At 46.7% G+C, this 11,852-nt stretch overlaps 7 non-coding genes across 7 annotated transcripts; all 7 read right to left on the bottom strand.

Annotated features, from left to right (window-relative positions):
- Window positions 1-1,917: 1,917 nt before the first annotated feature.
- On the bottom strand, window positions 1,918-2,108 carry LOC142279219 (U2 spliceosomal RNA). Its single transcript, XR_012741916.1, has one exon. It is a non-coding gene; the product is annotated as a U2 spliceosomal RNA (small nuclear RNA).
- Window positions 2,109-3,495: 1,387 nt separating this feature from the next.
- LOC142279218 (U2 spliceosomal RNA) lies at window positions 3,496-3,686 on the bottom strand. Its single transcript, XR_012741915.1, has one exon. It is a non-coding gene; the product is annotated as a U2 spliceosomal RNA (small nuclear RNA).
- A 1,387-nt stretch (window positions 3,687-5,073) lies between these two features.
- LOC142279216 (U2 spliceosomal RNA) lies at window positions 5,074-5,264 on the bottom strand. Its single transcript, XR_012741914.1, has one exon. It is a non-coding gene; the product is annotated as a U2 spliceosomal RNA (small nuclear RNA).
- Window positions 5,265-6,651: 1,387 nt separating this feature from the next.
- Window positions 6,652-6,842, bottom strand: LOC142279215 (U2 spliceosomal RNA). The gene has a single exon (XR_012741913.1). It is a non-coding gene; the product is annotated as a U2 spliceosomal RNA (small nuclear RNA).
- Window positions 6,843-8,229: 1,387 nt separating this feature from the next.
- LOC142279214 (U2 spliceosomal RNA) lies at window positions 8,230-8,420 on the bottom strand. Its single transcript, XR_012741912.1, has one exon. It is a non-coding gene; the product is annotated as a U2 spliceosomal RNA (small nuclear RNA).
- A 1,387-nt stretch (window positions 8,421-9,807) lies between these two features.
- LOC142279213 (U2 spliceosomal RNA) lies at window positions 9,808-9,998 on the bottom strand. The gene has a single exon (XR_012741911.1). It is a non-coding gene; the product is annotated as a U2 spliceosomal RNA (small nuclear RNA).
- Window positions 9,999-11,385: 1,387 nt separating this feature from the next.
- On the bottom strand, window positions 11,386-11,576 carry LOC142279211 (U2 spliceosomal RNA). Its single transcript, XR_012741909.1, has one exon. It is a non-coding gene; the product is annotated as a U2 spliceosomal RNA (small nuclear RNA).
- Window positions 11,577-11,852: the final 276 nt, after the last annotated feature.

Below are 11,852 nucleotides of genomic sequence, written 5' to 3'. Positions count from 1 at the left end.
TCTCAGCCCAAGGCTAACCGTACCTCCAACCGGGTGTTGGTTTCTCAGCCGATGCTGACCCAGACCTCCAACCGGGTGTTGGTTTCTCAGCCGAAGCTGACCCGGACCTCCAACCGGGTGTTAGTTTCTCAGCCCAAAGCTGACCAGACCTCCGACCGGGATTATAAAAATTTCCCTTCCTAGCCAGAAGGCCAGGATAGGGTAATATGCTCAAAAAGTATGAAAAGGCAAGGTACGGTGTGCTACAGAGCCCAAGGCTTGCCGGGGTCCCAAGCCAGCAAGCTCAGACTCACTCCAGGGTCGTCAGTCCTGGGGCACGTTGTACCATAGCCCCCCACCCTTACTCAGTCTAATAGCCTCGATCCTGGTAGGGCCATGTTTTCCTCTAGATGAATATACTATCCACCCAGAGTACTAGCAAGCGCAACCTTCCAGTGTGCATTGTATCATTGTACTAAGGTGGCCTGGAGCTTAAACCACCTCTTCGAACAACACTACACTTGATCTTAGCCAAAAGGCCGAGAAGCGATAACCAGAATTGGTTTGGGCCTCGAGTGGCACCCTGGCCTATGCCGGACACATCTTAGGGAGAGAGAGCGAGAGGGAGACAAACCCACGCCTACACAAGACATTTTGTCACCCAAGCCAACCCTTGAAAAGGCTGCTTTGCAGAGCCAAAACAAGAAGAATGGTGCGTTTTGCAGCCGCCGCCCACTGCAATGAATCTGAATAACTCCTCCTTTAGGGCGCAAGCAACTCCCCTCCCCCTTGCAGTCTTTCCAATTCACGATACAAAAAGACGGACAGGACAGGTTGCCTGACTTTCCGTCACTGCCACCCTTTGCCATCCTTACCCGTAGAAAGCCCTTTCATCATCCCCAAACCCTAATCTTTTCCCTTTCCTTCCCAGCCCCCAAACCCTGCCCTCTGTACCTTTCTCACCACCCGCTTCCCTTCTCCTGTCATCCCCCTACCACCCGGGAAAAAAAGAGATTGCCCCCTCCTTCCACTAGCCCACCCTCCCACCCAAAGAACAACTTCTTCTGCGCAGCTTGTTTTCTAGGCAGCAGCGCTATTGTGATGTCATCGGGGGGCATTGTGACAAGCCGCCAGTGTTCCGTCTCTTCATGTTGTGCACAGTTCAAACGGAAAATACATCAACAGGCAGACTACAGAAAAGCTTACTATCAAAGGTTAGAGGGGGGCTTTCTCAGAGGGCTTTTTACAGTTTTTCTATTCCCAATTAGCCGTTTAAGTGTACTTATTGAAAGTAGTAATTCTTTCATAGGCCGCCCTTTCTTAGTATTTGACGTTCCTTATATTGCGGTATGAGGCTTCGCAGTAGGTTGCAAACATTCATCACCCATGACTGTCCCCAATTGAGCTCAGAAGCTCAATGTCTATCATGACCTCTCTTTTAGAATGTCCAAGAGCAAGCAAACTATTCCTCCAGGAGAGGGCGCCAACAGACTACTAAAGAGATCATCATTACTCAAAGAAAACCCCAAAAACCAATGCATGATAGGAATAAACAGGTAACTTTCTTTGGAGTGGAAGCGGAGAGATCGCACCAGATGCCAATTCTAGATGTTATCACACCTGTGGTCACTGCAGCAGCAGGTGAATCCACTTTGTCCAAAAGGGATCTATTCCATTCAATTGCAAATGATCTAGATAAGACAGAGAACTGCAGCACGGGGACATAGCCGAGTTGGTCAGGTTGAGTGGTGATGAGTTTGCTATTTGGATGAATAAAGAAAGTCAAAAGTGTGAAAGATAAAAAACAAAAGGAGGAAGTGTGAAAAGTGAATGGGCCAAATTGAGGTGCATATGAAGACGTATGCTTTCTTCCAATTCATTAAATCGGGCTAATATGAATCAGGTGAATTGAGTTCTGCTTTTGGAAACTGGGTTAAGAAGGGGTGCACCGTTCCTGGAGGTACTGCAATACCAGGTCAATGCGTGGAGTGGACAGAGCAAGCTCTTTTTCCATCTCCCTGTTCTAAAAATCCATTTAATATATGGTCCCCAGATAGGGGACGTATCAGATATTAAACTGATAAGAACAGATACTACACTTGATCTTAGCCAAAAGGCCGAGAAGCGATAACCAGAATTGGTTTGGGCCTCGAGTGGCACCCTGGCCTATGCCGGACACATCTTAGGGAGAGAGAGCGAGAGGGAGACAAACCCACGCCTACACAAGACATTTTGTCACCCAAGCCAACCCTTGAAAAGGCTGCTTTGCAGAGCCAAAACAAGAAGAATGGTGCGTTTTGCAGCCGCCGCCCACTGCAATGAATCTGAATAACTCCTCCTTTAGGGCGCAAGCAACTCCCCTCCCCCTTGCAGTCTTTCCAATTCACGATACAAAAAGACGGACAGGACAGGTTGCCTGACTTTCCGTCACTGCCACCCTTTGCCATCCTTACCCGTAGAAAGCCCTTTCATCATCCCCAAACCCTAATCTTTTCCCTTTCCTTCCCAGCCCCCAAACCCTGCCCTCTGTACCTTTCTCACCACCCGCTTCCCTTCTCCTGTCATCCCCCTACCACCCGGGAAAAAAAGAGATTGCCCCCTCCTTCCACTAGCCCACCCTCCCACCCAAAGAACAACTTCTTCTGCGCAGCTTGTTTTCTAGGCAGCAGCGCTATTGTGATGTCATCGGGGGGCATTGTGACAAGCCGCCAGTGTTCCGTCTCTTCATGTTGTGCACAGTTCAAACGGAAAATACATCAACAGGCAGACTACAGAAAAGCTTACTATCAAAGGTTAGAGGGGGGCTTTCTCAGAGGGCTTTTTACAGTTTTTCTATTCCCAATTAGCCGTTTAAGTGTACTTATTGAAAGTAGTAATTCTTTCATAGGCCGCCCTTTCTTAGTATTTGACGTTCCTTATATTGCGGTATGAGGCTTCGCAGTAGGTTGCAAACATTCATCACCCATGACTGTCCCCAATTGAGCTCAGAAGCTCAATGTCTATCATGACCTCTCTTTTAGAATGTCCAAGAGCAAGCAAACTATTCCTCCAGGAGAGGGCGCCAACAGACTACTAAAGAGATCATCATTACTCAAAGAAAACCCCAAAAACCAATGCATGATAGGAATAAACAGGTAACTTTCTTTGGAGTGGAAGCGGAGAGATCGCACCAGATGCCAATTCTAGATGTTATCACACCTGTGGTCACTGCAGCAGCAGGTGAATCCACTTTGTCCAAAAGGGATCTATTCCATTCAATTGCAAATGATCTAGATAAGACAGAGAACTGCAGCACGGGGACATAGCCGAGTTGGTCAGGTTGAGTGGTGATGAGTTTGCTATTTGGATGAATAAAGAAAGTCAAAAGTGTGAAAGATAAAAAACAAAAGGAGGAAGTGTGAAAAGTGAATGGGCCAAATTGAGGTGCATATGAAGACGTATGCTTTCTTCCAATTCATTAAATCGGGCTAATATGAATCAGGTGAATTGAGTTCTGCTTTTGGAAACTGGGTTAAGAAGGGGTGCACCGTTCCTGGAGGTACTGCAATACCAGGTCAATGCGTGGAGTGGACAGAGCAAGCTCTTTTTCCATCTCCCTGTTCTAAAAATCCATTTAATATATGGTCCCCAGATAGGGGACGTATCAGATATTAAACTGATAAGAACAGATACTACACTTGATCTTAGCCAAAAGGCCGAGAAGCGATAACCAGAATTGGTTTGGGCCTCGAGTGGCACCCTGGCCTATGCCGGACACATCTTAGGGAGAGAGAGCGAGAGGGAGACAAACCCACGCCTACACAAGACATTTTGTCACCCAAGCCAACCCTTGAAAAGGCTGCTTTGCAGAGCCAAAACAAGAAGAATGGTGCGTTTTGCAGCCGCCGCCCACTGCAATGAATCTGAATAACTCCTCCTTTAGGGCGCAAGCAACTCCCCTCCCCCTTGCAGTCTTTCCAATTCACGATACAAAAAGACGGACAGGACAGGTTGCCTGACTTTCCGTCACTGCCACCCTTTGCCATCCTTACCCGTAGAAAGCCCTTTCATCATCCCCAAACCCTAATCTTTTCCCTTTCCTTCCCAGCCCCCAAACCCTGCCCTCTGTACCTTTCTCACCACCCGCTTCCCTTCTCCTGTCATCCCCCTACCACCCGGGAAAAAAAGAGATTGCCCCCTCCTTCCACTAGCCCACCCTCCCACCCAAAGAACAACTTCTTCTGCGCAGCTTGTTTTCTAGGCAGCAGCGCTATTGTGATGTCATCGGGGGGCATTGTGACAAGCCGCCAGTGTTCCGTCTCTTCATGTTGTGCACAGTTCAAACGGAAAATACATCAACAGGCAGACTACAGAAAAGCTTACTATCAAAGGTTAGAGGGGGGCTTTCTCAGAGGGCTTTTTACAGTTTTTCTATTCCCAATTAGCCGTTTAAGTGTACTTATTGAAAGTAGTAATTCTTTCATAGGCCGCCCTTTCTTAGTATTTGACGTTCCTTATATTGCGGTATGAGGCTTCGCAGTAGGTTGCAAACATTCATCACCCATGACTGTCCCCAATTGAGCTCAGAAGCTCAATGTCTATCATGACCTCTCTTTTAGAATGTCCAAGAGCAAGCAAACTATTCCTCCAGGAGAGGGCGCCAACAGACTACTAAAGAGATCATCATTACTCAAAGAAAACCCCAAAAACCAATGCATGATAGGAATAAACAGGTAACTTTCTTTGGAGTGGAAGCGGAGAGATCGCACCAGATGCCAATTCTAGATGTTATCACACCTGTGGTCACTGCAGCAGCAGGTGAATCCACTTTGTCCAAAAGGGATCTATTCCATTCAATTGCAAATGATCTAGATAAGACAGAGAACTGCAGCACGGGGACATAGCCGAGTTGGTCAGGTTGAGTGGTGATGAGTTTGCTATTTGGATGAATAAAGAAAGTCAAAAGTGTGAAAGATAAAAAACAAAAGGAGGAAGTGTGAAAAGTGAATGGGCCAAATTGAGGTGCATATGAAGACGTATGCTTTCTTCCAATTCATTAAATCGGGCTAATATGAATCAGGTGAATTGAGTTCTGCTTTTGGAAACTGGGTTAAGAAGGGGTGCACCGTTCCTGGAGGTACTGCAATACCAGGTCAATGCGTGGAGTGGACAGAGCAAGCTCTTTTTCCATCTCCCTGTTCTAAAAATCCATTTAATATATGGTCCCCAGATAGGGGACGTATCAGATATTAAACTGATAAGAACAGATACTACACTTGATCTTAGCCAAAAGGCCGAGAAGCGATAACCAGAATTGGTTTGGGCCTCGAGTGGCACCCTGGCCTATGCCGGACACATCTTAGGGAGAGAGAGCGAGAGGGAGACAAACCCACGCCTACACAAGACATTTTGTCACCCAAGCCAACCCTTGAAAAGGCTGCTTTGCAGAGCCAAAACAAGAAGAATGGTGCGTTTTGCAGCCGCCGCCCACTGCAATGAATCTGAATAACTCCTCCTTTAGGGCGCAAGCAACTCCCCTCCCCCTTGCAGTCTTTCCAATTCACGATACAAAAAGACGGACAGGACAGGTTGCCTGACTTTCCGTCACTGCCACCCTTTGCCATCCTTACCCGTAGAAAGCCCTTTCATCATCCCCAAACCCTAATCTTTTCCCTTTCCTTCCCAGCCCCCAAACCCTGCCCTCTGTACCTTTCTCACCACCCGCTTCCCTTCTCCTGTCATCCCCCTACCACCCGGGAAAAAAAGAGATTGCCCCCTCCTTCCACTAGCCCACCCTCCCACCCAAAGAACAACTTCTTCTGCGCAGCTTGTTTTCTAGGCAGCAGCGCTATTGTGATGTCATCGGGGGGCATTGTGACAAGCCGCCAGTGTTCCGTCTCTTCATGTTGTGCACAGTTCAAACGGAAAATACATCAACAGGCAGACTACAGAAAAGCTTACTATCAAAGGTTAGAGGGGGGCTTTCTCAGAGGGCTTTTTACAGTTTTTCTATTCCCAATTAGCCGTTTAAGTGTACTTATTGAAAGTAGTAATTCTTTCATAGGCCGCCCTTTCTTAGTATTTGACGTTCCTTATATTGCGGTATGAGGCTTCGCAGTAGGTTGCAAACATTCATCACCCATGACTGTCCCCAATTGAGCTCAGAAGCTCAATGTCTATCATGACCTCTCTTTTAGAATGTCCAAGAGCAAGCAAACTATTCCTCCAGGAGAGGGCGCCAACAGACTACTAAAGAGATCATCATTACTCAAAGAAAACCCCAAAAACCAATGCATGATAGGAATAAACAGGTAACTTTCTTTGGAGTGGAAGCGGAGAGATCGCACCAGATGCCAATTCTAGATGTTATCACACCTGTGGTCACTGCAGCAGCAGGTGAATCCACTTTGTCCAAAAGGGATCTATTCCATTCAATTGCAAATGATCTAGATAAGACAGAGAACTGCAGCACGGGGACATAGCCGAGTTGGTCAGGTTGAGTGGTGATGAGTTTGCTATTTGGATGAATAAAGAAAGTCAAAAGTGTGAAAGATAAAAAACAAAAGGAGGAAGTGTGAAAAGTGAATGGGCCAAATTGAGGTGCATATGAAGACGTATGCTTTCTTCCAATTCATTAAATCGGGCTAATATGAATCAGGTGAATTGAGTTCTGCTTTTGGAAACTGGGTTAAGAAGGGGTGCACCGTTCCTGGAGGTACTGCAATACCAGGTCAATGCGTGGAGTGGACAGAGCAAGCTCTTTTTCCATCTCCCTGTTCTAAAAATCCATTTAATATATGGTCCCCAGATAGGGGACGTATCAGATATTAAACTGATAAGAACAGATACTACACTTGATCTTAGCCAAAAGGCCGAGAAGCGATAACCAGAATTGGTTTGGGCCTCGAGTGGCACCCTGGCCTATGCCGGACACATCTTAGGGAGAGAGAGCGAGAGGGAGACAAACCCACGCCTACACAAGACATTTTGTCACCCAAGCCAACCCTTGAAAAGGCTGCTTTGCAGAGCCAAAACAAGAAGAATGGTGCGTTTTGCAGCCGCCGCCCACTGCAATGAATCTGAATAACTCCTCCTTTAGGGCGCAAGCAACTCCCCTCCCCCTTGCAGTCTTTCCAATTCACGATACAAAAAGACGGACAGGACAGGTTGCCTGACTTTCCGTCACTGCCACCCTTTGCCATCCTTACCCGTAGAAAGCCCTTTCATCATCCCCAAACCCTAATCTTTTCCCTTTCCTTCCCAGCCCCCAAACCCTGCCCTCTGTACCTTTCTCACCACCCGCTTCCCTTCTCCTGTCATCCCCCTACCACCCGGGAAAAAAAGAGATTGCCCCCTCCTTCCACTAGCCCACCCTCCCACCCAAAGAACAACTTCTTCTGCGCAGCTTGTTTTCTAGGCAGCAGCGCTATTGTGATGTCATCGGGGGGCATTGTGACAAGCCGCCAGTGTTCCGTCTCTTCATGTTGTGCACAGTTCAAACGGAAAATACATCAACAGGCAGACTACAGAAAAGCTTACTATCAAAGGTTAGAGGGGGGCTTTCTCAGAGGGCTTTTTACAGTTTTTCTATTCCCAATTAGCCGTTTAAGTGTACTTATTGAAAGTAGTAATTCTTTCATAGGCCGCCCTTTCTTAGTATTTGACGTTCCTTATATTGCGGTATGAGGCTTCGCAGTAGGTTGCAAACATTCATCACCCATGACTGTCCCCAATTGAGCTCAGAAGCTCAATGTCTATCATGACCTCTCTTTTAGAATGTCCAAGAGCAAGCAAACTATTCCTCCAGGAGAGGGCGCCAACAGACTACTAAAGAGATCATCATTACTCAAAGAAAACCCCAAAAACCAATGCATGATAGGAATAAACAGGTAACTTTCTTTGGAGTGGAAGCGGAGAGATCGCACCAGATGCCAATTCTAGATGTTATCACACCTGTGGTCACTGCAGCAGCAGGTGAATCCACTTTGTCCAAAAGGGATCTATTCCATTCAATTGCAAATGATCTAGATAAGACAGAGAACTGCAGCACGGGGACATAGCCGAGTTGGTCAGGTTGAGTGGTGATGAGTTTGCTATTTGGATGAATAAAGAAAGTCAAAAGTGTGAAAGATAAAAAACAAAAGGAGGAAGTGTGAAAAGTGAATGGGCCAAATTGAGGTGCATATGAAGACGTATGCTTTCTTCCAATTCATTAAATCGGGCTAATATGAATCAGGTGAATTGAGTTCTGCTTTTGGAAACTGGGTTAAGAAGGGGTGCACCGTTCCTGGAGGTACTGCAATACCAGGTCAATGCGTGGAGTGGACAGAGCAAGCTCTTTTTCCATCTCCCTGTTCTAAAAATCCATTTAATATATGGTCCCCAGATAGGGGACGTATCAGATATTAAACTGATAAGAACAGATACTACACTTGATCTTAGCCAAAAGGCCGAGAAGCGATAACCAGAATTGGTTTGGGCCTCGAGTGGCACCCTGGCCTATGCCGGACACATCTTAGGGAGAGAGAGCGAGAGGGAGACAAACCCACGCCTACACAAGACATTTTGTCACCCAAGCCAACCCTTGAAAAGGCTGCTTTGCAGAGCCAAAACAAGAAGAATGGTGCGTTTTGCAGCCGCCGCCCACTGCAATGAATCTGAATAACTCCTCCTTTAGGGCGCAAGCAACTCCCCTCCCCCTTGCAGTCTTTCCAATTCACGATACAAAAAGACGGACAGGACAGGTTGCCTGACTTTCCGTCACTGCCACCCTTTGCCATCCTTACCCGTAGAAAGCCCTTTCATCATCCCCAAACCCTAATCTTTTCCCTTTCCTTCACAGCCCCCAAACCCTGCCCTCTGTACCTTTCTCACCACCCGCTTCCCTTCTCCTGTCATCCCCCTACCACCCGGGAAAAAAAGAGATTGCCCCCTCCTTCCACTAGCCCACCCTCCCACCCAAAGAACAACTTCTTCTGCGCAGCTTGTTTTCTAGGCAGCAGCGCTATTGTGATGTCATCGGGGGGCATTGTGACAAGCCGCCAGTGTTCCGTCTCTTCATGTTGTGCACAGTTCAAACGGAAAATACATCAACAGGCAGACTACAGAAAAGCTTACTATCAAAGGTTAGAGGGGGGCTTTCTCAGAGGGCTTTTTACAGTTTTTCTATTCCCAATTAGCCGTTTAAGTGTACTTATTGAAAGTAGTAATTCTTTCATAGGCCGCCCTTTCTTAGTATTTGACGTTCCTTATATTGCGGTATGAGGCTTCGCAGTAGGTTGCAAACATTCATCACCCATGACTGTCCCCAATTGAGCTCAGAAGCTCAATGTCTATCATGACCTCTCTTTTAGAATGTCCAAGAGCAAGCAAACTATTCCTCCAGGAGAGGGCGCCAACAGACTACTAAAGAGATCATCATTACTCAAAGAAAACCCCAAAAACCAATGCATGATAGGAATAAACAGGTAACTTTCTTTGGAGTGGAAGCGGAGAGATCGCACCAGATGCCAATTCTAGATGTTATCACACCTGTGGTCACTGCAGCAGCAGGTGAATCCACTTTGTCCAAAAGGGATCTATTCCATTCAATTGCAAATGATCTAGATAAGACAGAGAACTGCAGCACGGGGACATAGCCGAGTTGGTCAGGTTGAGTGGTGATGAGTTTGCTATTTGGATGAATAAAGAAAGTCAAAAGTGTGAAAGATAAAAAACAAAAGGAGGAAGTGTGAAAAGTGAATGGGCCAAATTGAGGTGCATATGAAGACGTATGCTTTCTTCCAATTCATTAAATCGGGCTAATATGAATCAGGTGAATTGAGTTCTGCTTTTGGAAACTGGGTTAAGAAGGGGTGCACCGTTCCTGGAGGTACTGCAATACCAGGTCAATGCGTGGAGTGGACAGAGCAAGCTCTTTTTCCATCTCCCTGTTCTAAAAATCCATTTAATATATGGTCCCCAGATAGGGGACGTATCAGATATTAAACTGATAAGAACAGATACTACACTTGATCTTAGCCAAAAGGCCGAGAAGCGATAACCAGAATTGGTTTGGGCCTCGAGTGGCACCCTGGCCTATGCCGGACACATCTTAGGGAGAGAGAGCGAGAGGGAGACAAACCCACGCCTACACAAGACATTTTGTCACCCAAGCCAACCCTTGAAAAGGCTGCTTTGCAGAGCCAAAACAAGAAGAATGGTGCGTTTTGCAGCCGCCGCCCACTGCAATGAATCTGAATAACTCCTCCTTTAGGGCGCAAGCAACTCCCCTCCCCCTTGCAGTCTTTCCAATTCACGATACAAAAAGACGGACAGGACAGGTTGCCTGACTTTCCGTCACTGCCACCCTTTGCCATCCTTACCCGTAGAAAGCCCTTTCATCATCCCCAAACCCTAATCTTTTCCCTTTCCTTCCCAGCCCCCAAACCCTGCCCTCTGTACCTTTCTCACCACCCGCTTCCCTTCTCCTGTCATCCCCCTACCACCCGGGAAAAAAAGAGATTGCCCCCTCCTTCCACTAGCCCACCCTCCCACCCAAAGAACAACTTCTTCTGCGCAGCTTGTTTTCTAGGCAGCAGCGCTATTGTGATGTCATCGGGGGGCATTGTGACAAGCCGCCAGTGTTCCGTCTCTTCATGTTGTGCACAGTTCAAACGGAAAATACATCAACAGGCAGACTACAGAAAAGCTTACTATCAAAGGTTAGAGGGGGGCTTTCTCAGAGGGCTTTTTACAGTTTTTCTATTCCCAATTAGCCGTTTAAGTGTACTTATTGAAAGTAGTAATTCTTTCATAGGCCGCCCTTTCTTAGTATTTGACGTTCCTTATATTGCGGTATGAGGCTTCGCAGTAGGTTGCAAACATTCATCACCCATGACTGTCCCCAATTGAGCTCAGAAGCTCAATGTCTATCATGACCTCTCTTTTAGAATGTCCAAGAGCAAGCAAACTATTCCTCCAGGAGAGGGCGCCAACAGACTACTAAAGAGATCATCATTACTCAAAGAAAACCCCAAAAACCAATGCATGATAGGAATAAACAGGTAACTTTCTTTGGAGTGGAAGCGGAGAGATCGCACCAGATGCCAATTCTAGATGTTATCACACCTGTGGTCACTGCAGCAGCAGGTGAATCCACTTTGTCCAAAAGGGATCTATTCCATTCAATTGCAAATGATCTAGATAAGACAGAGAACTGCAGCACGGGGACATAGCCGAGTTGGTCAGGTTGAGTGGTGATGAGTTTGCTATTTGGATGAATAAAGAAAGTCAAAAGTGTGAAAGATAAAAAACAAAAGGAGGAAGTGTGAAAAGTGAATGGGCCAAATTGAGGTGCATATGAAGACGTATGCTTTCTTCCAATTCATTAAATCGGGCTAATATGAATCAGGTGAATTGAGTTCTGCTTTTGGAAACTGGGTTAAGAAGGGGTGCACCGTTCCTGGAGGTACTGCAATACCAGGTCAATGCGTGGAGTGGACAGAGCAAGCTCTTTTTCCATCTCCCTGTTCTAAAAATCCATTTAATATATGGTCCCCAGATAGGGGACGTATCAGATATTAAACTGATAAGAACAGATACTACACTTGATCTTAGCCAAAAGGCCGAGAAGCGATAACCAGAATTGGTTTGGGCCTCGAGTGGCACCCTGGCCTATGCCGGACACATCTTAGGGAGAGAGAGCGAGAGGGAGACAAACCCACGCCTACACAAGACATTTTGTCACCCAAGCCAACCCTTGAAAAGGCTGCTTTGCAGAGCCAAAACAAGAAGAATGGTGCGTTTTGCAGCCGCCGCCCACTGCAATGAATCTGAATAACTCCTCCTTTAGGGCGCAAGCAACTCCCCTCCCCCTTGCAGTCTTTCCAATTCACGATACAAAAAGACGGACA

The sequence above is a fragment of the Anomaloglossus baeobatrachus genome, unplaced genomic scaffold (genome assembly GCF_048569485.1).
Source record: "Anomaloglossus baeobatrachus isolate aAnoBae1 unplaced genomic scaffold, aAnoBae1.hap1 Scaffold_4277, whole genome shotgun sequence".
NCBI classification, from domain to species: Eukaryota; Metazoa; Chordata; class Amphibia; order Anura; family Aromobatidae; genus Anomaloglossus; species Anomaloglossus baeobatrachus.
The sequence above is the reverse complement of the archived record's forward strand: the minus strand, read 5'-3'. Positions and strand labels throughout refer to the sequence as shown.